The 11,161-nt window shown below is 44.0% G+C and overlaps 1 pseudogene; it reads right to left on the bottom strand.

Annotated features, from left to right (window-relative positions):
- The window catches only part of LOC124017155, a 2,766-nt pseudogene extending 2,626 nt beyond the window's left edge, over positions 1-140 (bottom strand).
- Positions 141-11,161: the final 11,021 nt, after the last annotated feature.

Below are 11,161 nucleotides of genomic sequence, written 5' to 3'. Positions count from 1 at the left end.
GTCCCTAGTCTACTCTTCTTCCTTCTCCTGAATACAGTATGTAGTCTAGGGTGGGTGACGAATTATATGGTGTCTATAATTGTGTAGGCTGACAGATGTCTGTAATCCTCTCCGCATCTCTGAAGAATCATCAAGCGAGCACCGCTCATTCACAAAAAAGAGAGTCGCTTGCGTATCACTTCCTGTTTCCTGGGCGTTCCAAACGCACGCACTTCGTTTATTGTGCGCAGGAGCGCTTGGTAGTAGCACATGCTGAAATGCCTTGGTCCCCTCAGACGGGTGATGAGAACACTAACGTTAATATTATGTCATTCCTACGATATGTGTGATATGCGCTTGAGTTTCTAAAATTGTTACACCTTCCTGTGGCTCTCATTTAATCATGAAGATCATGAAGTAATTATTCCTCATCATGTGTGTCACTCCTGCAACCTAGTATTACGACACAGTTAGCCTACAAGCTATTGACGATAATTTACATAATTTACCTTTGTTTTTTATAATTTCATCGACCTACTGAATACATGGAGTGGAATATGATGAAATAACAAAAGTAGCAAAAGTAACGCTTGTATTCCTTATCTGCTGTCATGTCAAGGTTTCACCACTAGAGGGAAGTCCACACAAACAATAGAGCAGCCACTGAGGCAAGCCAATGATCAAGTGTCTGCTGTAAATGACGAACATCACCAGATGAGAGACACACTGAGTCCCTACAATATATCTGCTTGATATAAAAAAAATATATATATATATTTAGATGATTGTGTGTATATATGTATGGGGAGTGGGGTGGGGGCATCTCAGTCTATCTGGCAAGCATTAACTTAATACTTTTTCTTGCAGAATTTGCCTTAGGGCATTATATTTGTTGCTACAGTATATCCCCTGAAGCATTCTTGTCATTTCTTTCCAAATTAGGTTATTAATATTATTAAACTTCTATTTGGACAGGGAAGCTATACTGAGACTAGGCTCTCTTTTTCAGATGAGCCCTGCATAAATACATCAAACATATAATACACCATACAATATACAAAATGACAAAACAAATGAAGAAAAACAGACACATTTATCAACAGAGAGGTCTCTGATCCTTTCTCTGAACTGACCAATGGGGGACCAGAACATGTCATTTCAAAGAGCTCTGTGAGTTGTTCCACATAAAGGCTAAATGTAGGCGAAGAGCTGCCAAGGAAATAACAGTTCATCGCAGTCTTCTATCCCCAAGCCATAAGACTGCTGAACAATTCATCAAATGGCCACCTGAACTATTTACATTGACACCCCCCCCCCAGCTGCTACTGTTTATTATCTATGTGTAACAGTATAATTTTAAACCGTCCCCTCGCCCATACCCGAACCAGGGACCTTCTGCACACATCAACAACAGTCACCCACGAAGCATCGTTACCCATCGCTCCACAAAAGCCGCGGCCCTTGCAGAGCAAGGGGAAACACTACTTCAAGGTCTCAGAGCAAGTGACGTAACCGATTGAAACGCTATTTAGCGCGCACCGCTAACTAAGCTAGCCGTTTCACATCCGTTACATATGCACAGTCAATATACCCCTACCTACATGTACAAATGACCTTCACTACCCTCTACCCCCGCACATTGACTCGGTACCGGTACCCCTGTATATAGCCTTGTTATTGTTCTTTTATTTTTTAATTCGATTTTTTACTTTAGTTTATTTCGTACATATTTTCATTAAAACTGCATTGTTGGTTAAGGGCTTGTATTCAGCATTTCACAGTAAGGTCTACACCTGTTGGTTAAGGGCTTGTATTCAGCATTTCACAGTAAGGTCTACACATGTTGGTTAAGGGCTTGTATTCAGCATTTCACAGTAAGGTCTACACATGTTGGTTAAGGGCTTGTATTCAGCATTTCACAGTAAGGTCTACACATGTTGGTTAAGGGCTTGTATTCAGCATTTCACAGTAAGGTCTACCTGTTATAGTCGGCGCATGTTGTCACGCCTTGGTCATTGTATTTTGTGTTTTTGTTATATGTTTGGGTAGGCCAGGGTGTGACATGGGTTTATATGTTGTTTTTCGTATTGGGGTTTGTAGTATTTTAGGATCGCGGCTGATTAGGCGTGTTGTATAGGTTTGGCTGCCTGAGGCGATTCTCAATTGGAGTCAGGTGCTTATCGTTGTCTCTGATTGAGAACCGTATTTAGACAGCCTGATTTCGCTTTGTATTTTGTGGGTGTTTATTTCATGTACCGCGATACTTTCATTAAAGTCATGAGTAACCTACACGCTGCATTTCGGTCTGACTCTCTTCATTCAACAGACGAACGCCGTTACACATGTGACAAATACAATTTGATTTGATTTGAATTGATAGTTGGTAAAGATGAGTGCCGGTCAAACAGATGGGATCGGGAGCACAGCTGTCCATGTAGGCTAATCATGGCTGTGGTTGAACATCAAAACACAGCTCTCTTTTAGTCTTAAATGCCTTGGTTGTTCTGACAACAACCACAGACGTTTGATTGTTTCTCTTACAAGAATAGATAGTATATTCCTCAAGGAGATAATGGCTTGAAGGAGAAAAGCCTGTAACTGGCCTAGTCTGATGATGCTACAGTAACTATCTTGCCTCGGGGCTTACAGGCATTTTAAAGTTGTGAATGCTACACTTTTTTTGTGAATATTGATTATTCGTCTCGTTTAAAAACATGCATTTTCCTCTTTCTGAGTATTCAGACTAGACTGTAGATTTACCATACAAACTTTCACAGATTTCAAAGCAATCTCCACACAATGTTCTCATCTTAAGGAAGCCCGATGAAGACAATTTACATTTGTGAATAGAACTACACTACCTTTGTGAAAAAACATACATGTCCTCAATCTGGCAATTCAGACTAGGCTGTAGAATAGATGTATCTCTACTGTATCTCTCTAAGTGCAGGTCAAAAAGGCTTCTTAACAGCTTCTACCCCCAACCCATAAGACGAACAGTTAATCAAATGGCTACCAGGACTCTCCATTTTTACACTGCTGCTACTCTGTTTATTATCCATGCATAGTCACTTTACCTTTATCTACATGTACATATTTCCTCAATTACCTCTACTGACCGGTGCCCCCGCTCATTGACTCTGTACCGGAACCCCCTGTACATAGCCTCCACATTGACTCTGTACCGGAACCCCCTGTACATAGCCTCCACATTGACTCTGTTCCGGAACCCCCTGTACATAGCCTCCACATTGACTCTGTTCCGGAACCCCCTGTACATAGCCTCCACATTGACTCTGTTCCGGAACCCCCTGTACATAGCCTCCACATTGACTCTGTTCCGGAACCCCCTGTATATAGCCTCCACATTGACTCTGTTCCGGAACCCCCTGTATATAGCCTCCACATTGACTCTGTTCCGGAACCCCTGTATATAGCCTCCACATTGACTCTGTTCCGGAACCCCTGTATATAGCCTCCACATTGACTCTGTTCCGGAACCCCTGTATATAGCCTCCACATTGACTCTGTTCCGGAACCCCCTGTATAGAGCCTCCACATTGACTCTGTTCCGGAACCCCCTGTATATAGCCTCCACATTGACTCTGTTCCAGAACCCCCTGTATAGAGCCTCCACATTGACTCTGTTCCGGAACCCCCTGTATATAGCCTCCACATTGATTCTGTTCCAGAACCCCCTGTATAGAGCCTCCACATTGACTCTGTTCCGGAACCCCCTGTATAGAGCCTCCACATTGACTCTGTTCCGGAACCCCCTGTATATAGCCTCCACATTGACTCTGTTCCGGAACCCCCTGTATATAGCCTCCACATTGACTCTGTTCCGGAACCCCCTGTATATAGCCTCCACATTGACTCTGTTCCAGAACCCCCTGTATAGAGCCTCCACATTGACTCTGTTCCGGAACCCCCTGTATAGAGCCTCCACATTGACTCTGTTCCGGAACCCCTGTATATAGCCTCCACATTGACTCTGTTCCGGAACCCCTGTATAGAGCCTCCACATTGACTCTGTTCCGGAACCCCCTGTATATAGCCTCCACATTGACTCTGTACCGGAACCCCCTGTATATAGCCTCCACATTGACTCTGTTCCGGAACCCCCTGTATATAGCCTCCACATTGACTCTGTTCCGGAACCCCCTGTATATAGCCTCCACATTGACTCTGTTCCGGAACCCCCTATATAGCCTCCACATTGACTCTGTTCCGGAACCCCCTGTATATAGCCTCCACATTGACTCTGTTCCGGAACCCCCTGTATAGAGCCTCCACATTGACTCTGTTCCGGAACCCCCTGTATAGAGCCTCCACATTGACTCTGTTCCGGAACCCCCTGTATATAGCCTCCACATTGACTCTGTTCCGGAACCCCCTGTACATAGCCTCCACATTGACTCTGTACCGTAACACCCTGTATATAGCCTCCACATTGACTCTGTTCCGGAACCCCCTGTATATAGCCTCCGCATTGACTCTGTACCGGAACACCCTGTATATAGCCTACACATTAACTCTGTACCGGTACCCCCTGTATATAGCCTACACATTGACTCTGTACCAGAACCCCCTGTATAGAGCCTCCACATTGACTCTGTTCCGGAACCCCCTGTATAGAGCCTCCACATCGACTCTGTTCCGGAACCCCCTGTATATAGCCTCCACATTGACTCTGTTCCGGAACCCCCTGTATAGAGCCTCCACATTGACTCTGTTCCGGAACCCCCTGTATATAGCCTCCACATTGACTCTGTTCCGGAACCCCCTGTATAGAGCCTCCACATTGACTCTGTTCCGGAACCCCCTGTATATAGCCTCCACATTGACTCTGTTCCGGAACCCCCTGTATATAGCCTCCACATTGACTCTGTTCCGGAACCCCCTGTATATAGCCTCCACATTGACTCTGTTCCGGAACCCCCTGTACATAGCCTCCACATTGACTCTGTACCGTAACACCCTGTATATAGCCTCCACATTGACTCTGTTCCGGAACCCCCTGTATATAGCCTCCGCATTGACTCTGTACCGGAACACCCTGTATATAGCCTACACATTAACTCTGTACCGGTACCCCCTGTATATAGCCTACACATTGACTCTGTACCAGAACCCCCTGTATAGAGCCTCCACATCGACTCTGTTCCGGAACCCCCTGTATAGAGCCTCCACATCGACTCTGTTCCGGAACCCCCTGTATATAGCCTCCACATTGACTCTGTTCCGGAACCCCCTGTATAGAGCCTCCACATTGACTCTGTTCCGGAACCCCCTGTATATAGCCTCCACATTGACTCTGTTCCGGAACCCCCTGTATAGAGCCTCCACATTGACTCTGTTCCGGAACCCCCTGTATATAGCCTCCACATTGACTCTGTTCCGGAACCCCCTGTATATAGCCTCCACATTGACTCTGTTCCGGAACCCCCTGTATATAGCCTCCACATTCCACTGCAAATCTAACATTCCAGTGTTTTTTTATTGCATTTTTTTACTTGCTATATTGTATTTACAAAGTGATGATGACGATGACACCTTAATGAGTCTAGAAGTCTAGAAGTATTTCCAGATAAAAACATTCTCAAGTACAGTATTGCCAAGCTGGTCTGAATTACAAGACCATTATGTGGTTTGTTTTTGTTTTCTAATACTTTGGGGATGTTTCCACATGTCTGTATTAGATGGTAATGACCTTTTACAAAGGCTAGGTGGTTTCTTTGGCATAGCTAATCCTAAACAATAGGTTCCTGATCGTCAGAACTCCCTATGTGGACAAACAGGCAGACAGACAGACAGACAGACAGACAGACAGACAGACAGACAGACAGACAGACAGACAGACAGACAGACAGACAGACAGACAGACAGACAGACAGACAGACAGACAGACAGACAGACAGACAGACAGACAGACAGACAGACAGACAGACAGACAGACAGACAGACAGACAGACAGACAGACAGACAGACAGAAGCGTATGATTCATGAGAACAGTCTGGTTACATCTCAGTCAGGTAAAACACAGATCATAAGGTATTGTGTCTGAGGTCACACTTCAGGTATTTTCCCCATCCTTAGTGGTCCAGCAGATTACGAGGACCCAAAATATAATGATGTGGAGGAGCATGCCGAGACCTGTTTCTCTATGTCTGTTGAGTTGTAGAAAAGAAATGTCTGATCAGCATCACAGCTTTGACAAGCTGGGTCAGTTTGTAGTAATTATTTACCTTTCATATCGGGACAAGGGATTGAAGATGAATGACATATTGAATGAACTATAGTCTAATTTGTTGACTGGAGCCTCTTAAGAAACAACAATAGCCTCAGACTTCCAAGACCTTATCTGACCTCCGGAGAAACTCTACTGTAGGCAGAACCCAGATAGAGAGACAGGGGGAGGTGTTGTTCATCACCACCATAATAATAATAACAGTCATTGCCAAACATTACTACACAGTCATTATTACACAGTCATTATACAGGCCTTAATCTGGCTCATCAATAAGGCTTCCAGAGGCTCATGTAGTGGTGCACCGCCCAGACAGACACATCTCCTTAGGACAGGTGTGTCACACACGGGTAGCGTGTGCATGTTTATAGTGTCTTCTGAAACACATCTGTCTGTCTCTCGTCCATGAGTTTATGATAGATAGATGCCTATGACAGACAAACAGACGAATGAACATCTGTCATAGACATCTGTCATAGACGTCTGTTTATCATAAACTTATGAATGAGAGTGGGACGGAATCTCTCCTGTACTATGTCTGGCTGCCTCACAGTCCTCTCAGTCTGCCTCAGCTCACGCCATGCCAATAGTAGGGTTTAACAGATCTCTGAAAGTGGCCGTTATTAAGGAAGGAAGGAGAAACTTTGGGCTGGGCACATAGTGTGGCGCCCACCCTCATCAGTCAGTCCCTTCTTCTGATGTGTGTCAGGGAGCTTAGAGGGTTTGTCGCTGGGAAAGTCCCACACACACCCTGGTCTCCTCAGCCCGTGTGGCTTGGCTGGTTGAGGATGGTAGACAGTAGAGGAAAGAGAAAAGCAGACACACACATATTTCCAATAATTGTTCATTGTGACAATGATTAGTGTCCAGAGAAACAATCACCTTCCAAGAAGGCTTCAATGTCTGACTGTGACACTGTGTTGATGGAGAGCTTTTGAAGCAGCACACACATACATAACTCTACAAGACCATACATGACTATACAAGACCATACATGACTATACAAGACCATACATGACTATACAAGACCATACATAACTATACAAGACCATACATAACTATACAAGACCATACATAACTATACAAGACCATACATGACTATACAAGACCATACATGACTATACAAGACCATACATAACTATACAAGACCATACATGACTATACAAGACCATACATGACTATACAAGACTATACATAACTATACAAGACTATACAAGACCATACATGACTACACATGACTATAAATAACTACGAATGACTACTCATGACTATACAAGACCATACATGACTATAAATGACTACGAATGACTACTCATGACTATACAAGACCATACATGACTATACAAGACTATACAAGACCATACATGACTATACAAGACCATACATGACTATACAAGACTATACAAGACCATACATGACTACACATGACTATAAATAACTACGAATGACTACTCATGACTATACAAGACCATACATGACTATACATGACTATACAAGACCATACATGACTATACAAGACCATACATGACTATACATGACTATACATGACTATACATGACTATACAAGACCATACATGACTATACATGACTATACAAGACCATACATGACTATACAAGACCATACATGACTATACATGACTATACAAGACCATACATGACTATACATGACTATACAAGACCATACATGACTATACATGACTATACAAGACCATACATGACTATACAAGACTATACAAGACCATACATGACTATACAAGACCATACATGACTATAAATGACTATACAAGACCATACATGACTATAAATGACTATACAAGAGTATACATGACTATACAAGACCATACATGACTATACAAGACCATACATGACTATACAAGACCATACATAACTATACAAGACCATACATGACTATACAAGACCATACATAACTATACAAGACCATACATGACTATACAAGACCATACATGACTATACAAGACCATACATGACTATACAAGACCATACATAACTATACAAGACCATACATGACTATACAAGACTATACATAACTATACAAGACTACAAATTACTACACATGACTATACAAGACCATACATAACTACACAAGACTATACATGACTATACAAGACTACAAATTACTACACATGACTATACAAGACTATACAAGACCATACATGACTATACAAGACGATACAAGACCATACATGACTACACATGACTATAAATAACTACGAATGACTACTCATGTCATGTTTTGTCATATATTGTCTTGTCCTTGTGCTTTCCCTTCTATTCCCCCTGCTGGTCTTATTAGGTTCGTTCCCTTTTTCTATCCCTCTCTCTCCCCCTCCCTCTCTCTCTTCTCTCTATCGTTCCGTTCCTGCTCCCAGCTGTTCCTCATTCTCCTAACTCACTCATTTACTCTTTTCACACCTGTCCCCTATTTTGCCCTCTGATTAGAGCCCTATTTCTCCCCTTGTTTTCCGCTTCTGTCCTTGTCGGATCCTTGTATGATGTTCGCTGTTCTGTGTCCTTGTCTCGCCCTGTCGTGTTTTGTCTCCTTCAGATGCTGCGTGTGAGCAGGTGTCTTAGTCTGTACAAGACTATACAAGACCATACATGACTATACAATACTATACAAGACCATACATGACTACACATGACTATAAATAACCACGAATGACTACTCATGACTATACAAGACCATACATGACTATACAAGACTATACAAGACCATACATGACTATACAAGACCATACATGACTACACATGACTATAAATAACTACGAATGACTACTCATGACTATACAAGACCATACATGACTATACAAGACCATACATGACCAAACAAGAGTATACAATACTATACAAGACCATACATGACTACACATGACTATAAATAACTACGAATGACTACTCATGACTATACAAGACCATACATGACTATAAATGACTATACAAGAGTATACATGACTATACAAGAGTATAGAAGACTATACAAGACGATACATGAATATACAAGAGTATACATGACTATACAAGACCATACATGAATATACAAGCGTATACATGACTTTACAAGACCATACATGACTATACAAGACTAACAGGAAGGATATAACCCCACCCACTTTGCCAAAGCACAGCCCCCACACCACTAGAGGGATATCTTCAACCACCAACCTACCATCCTGAGACAAGGCTGAGTATAGCCCACAAAGATCTCCGCCACGGCACAACCCAAGGCCAAGGGGGGGGACGCCAACCCAGACAGGATGACCACAACAGTGAATCAACCCACTCAGGTGACGCACCCCCTGCAGGGACGGCATGAGAGAGCCCCAGTAAGCCAGTGACTCAGCCCCTGTAACAGGGTTAGAGGCAGAGAATCCCAGTGGAAAGAGGGGAACCGGCCAGGCAGAGACAGCAAGGGCGGTTCGTTGCTCCAGAGCCTTTCCGTTCACCTTCCCACTCCTGGGCCAGACTACACTCAATCATATGACCCACTGAAGAGATGAGTCTTCAGTAAAGACTTAAAGGTTGAGACCGAGTTTGTGTCTCTGACATGGGTAGGCAGACCGTTCCATAAAAATGGAGCTCTATAGGAGAAAGCCCTGCCTCCAGCTGTTTGCTTAGAAATTCTAGGGACAATTAGGAGGCCTGCGTCTTGTGACCGTAGCGTACGTGTAGGTATGTACGGCAGGACCAAATCAGAGAGATAGGTAGGAGCAAGCCCATGTAATGCTTTGTAGGTTAGCAGTAAAACCTTGAAATCAGCCCTTGCTTTGACAGGAAGCCAGTGTAGAGAGGCTAGCACTGGAGTAATATGATCAAATTTTTTGGTTCTAGTCAGGATTCTAGCAGCCGTATTTAGCACTAACTGCTTTATCCGGGTAGCCGGAAAGTAGAGCATTGCAGTAGTCTAACCTAGAAGTGACAAAAGCATGGATGAATTTTTCTGCATCATTTTTGGACAGACTATGTGGGTCTCTATACACCCAAACAGACCCACACAGACCTGGACAGACCCACATAGACCCACACAGTCCCACATAGACCCACACAGACCTGGACAGACCAACACAGACACAAAAAGACCGACACAAACATGGACAGACCCACATAGACCCACAGACCCACATAGACCTGGACAGACCCACACAGACCCACAGAGACCGGGACAGACCCACACAGACCTGGACAGACCCACACAGACTGGGACAGACCCACACAGACCTGGACAAACCCACACAGACCCACAGAGACCGGGACAGACCCACACAGACCCACACAGACCTGGACAGACCCACAGAGACCCACAGAGACCTGGACAGACCCACAGAGACCCACAGAGACCTGGACAGACCCACACAGTCCCACAGAGACCGCGACAGACCCACACAGACCCACACAGACCTGGACAGACTCACAGAAACCCACAGAGACCTGGACAGACCCACACAGACCTACACAGACCTGGACAGACCCACACAGACCCACAGAGACCGGGACAGACCCACACAGACCCACACAGACCCACACAGACCTGGACAGACCTGGACAGACCCACACAGACCAGGACAGACCCACAAAGACCCACACTGACCCTCACAGACCCGGACAGACCCACACATACTTAGAAACAGCCCTATCCTATCGCATATTTAGACACATTTGTTGCTTTCACAGATGATCTTCCCATAAATAACTGATGCCAAGGTGACAGCATAATGGTTTCTGCAGGTAATGATTATGTAATTACATCTGTGTAGCTCAGCAACACAATGCGTTACATTCACAACAATGCATTTCAGCAACACAGTTTTTGGACTCAGCTGACCTGCATTTGATGGAGGTCGTGAACTTGTCATTGTAAAAGCTGTTTGTCTGTTGAAGTCAGTCAGTCATTTAGTAAAACATATTATTTAGAC

This window comes from Oncorhynchus gorbuscha, unplaced genomic scaffold (assembly GCF_021184085.1).
Source record: "Oncorhynchus gorbuscha isolate QuinsamMale2020 ecotype Even-year unplaced genomic scaffold, OgorEven_v1.0 Un_scaffold_1685, whole genome shotgun sequence".
Lineage (NCBI taxonomy): Eukaryota > Metazoa > Chordata > Actinopteri > Salmoniformes > Salmonidae > Oncorhynchus > Oncorhynchus gorbuscha.
This window is presented reverse-complemented; position numbering and strand designations above follow the sequence as displayed.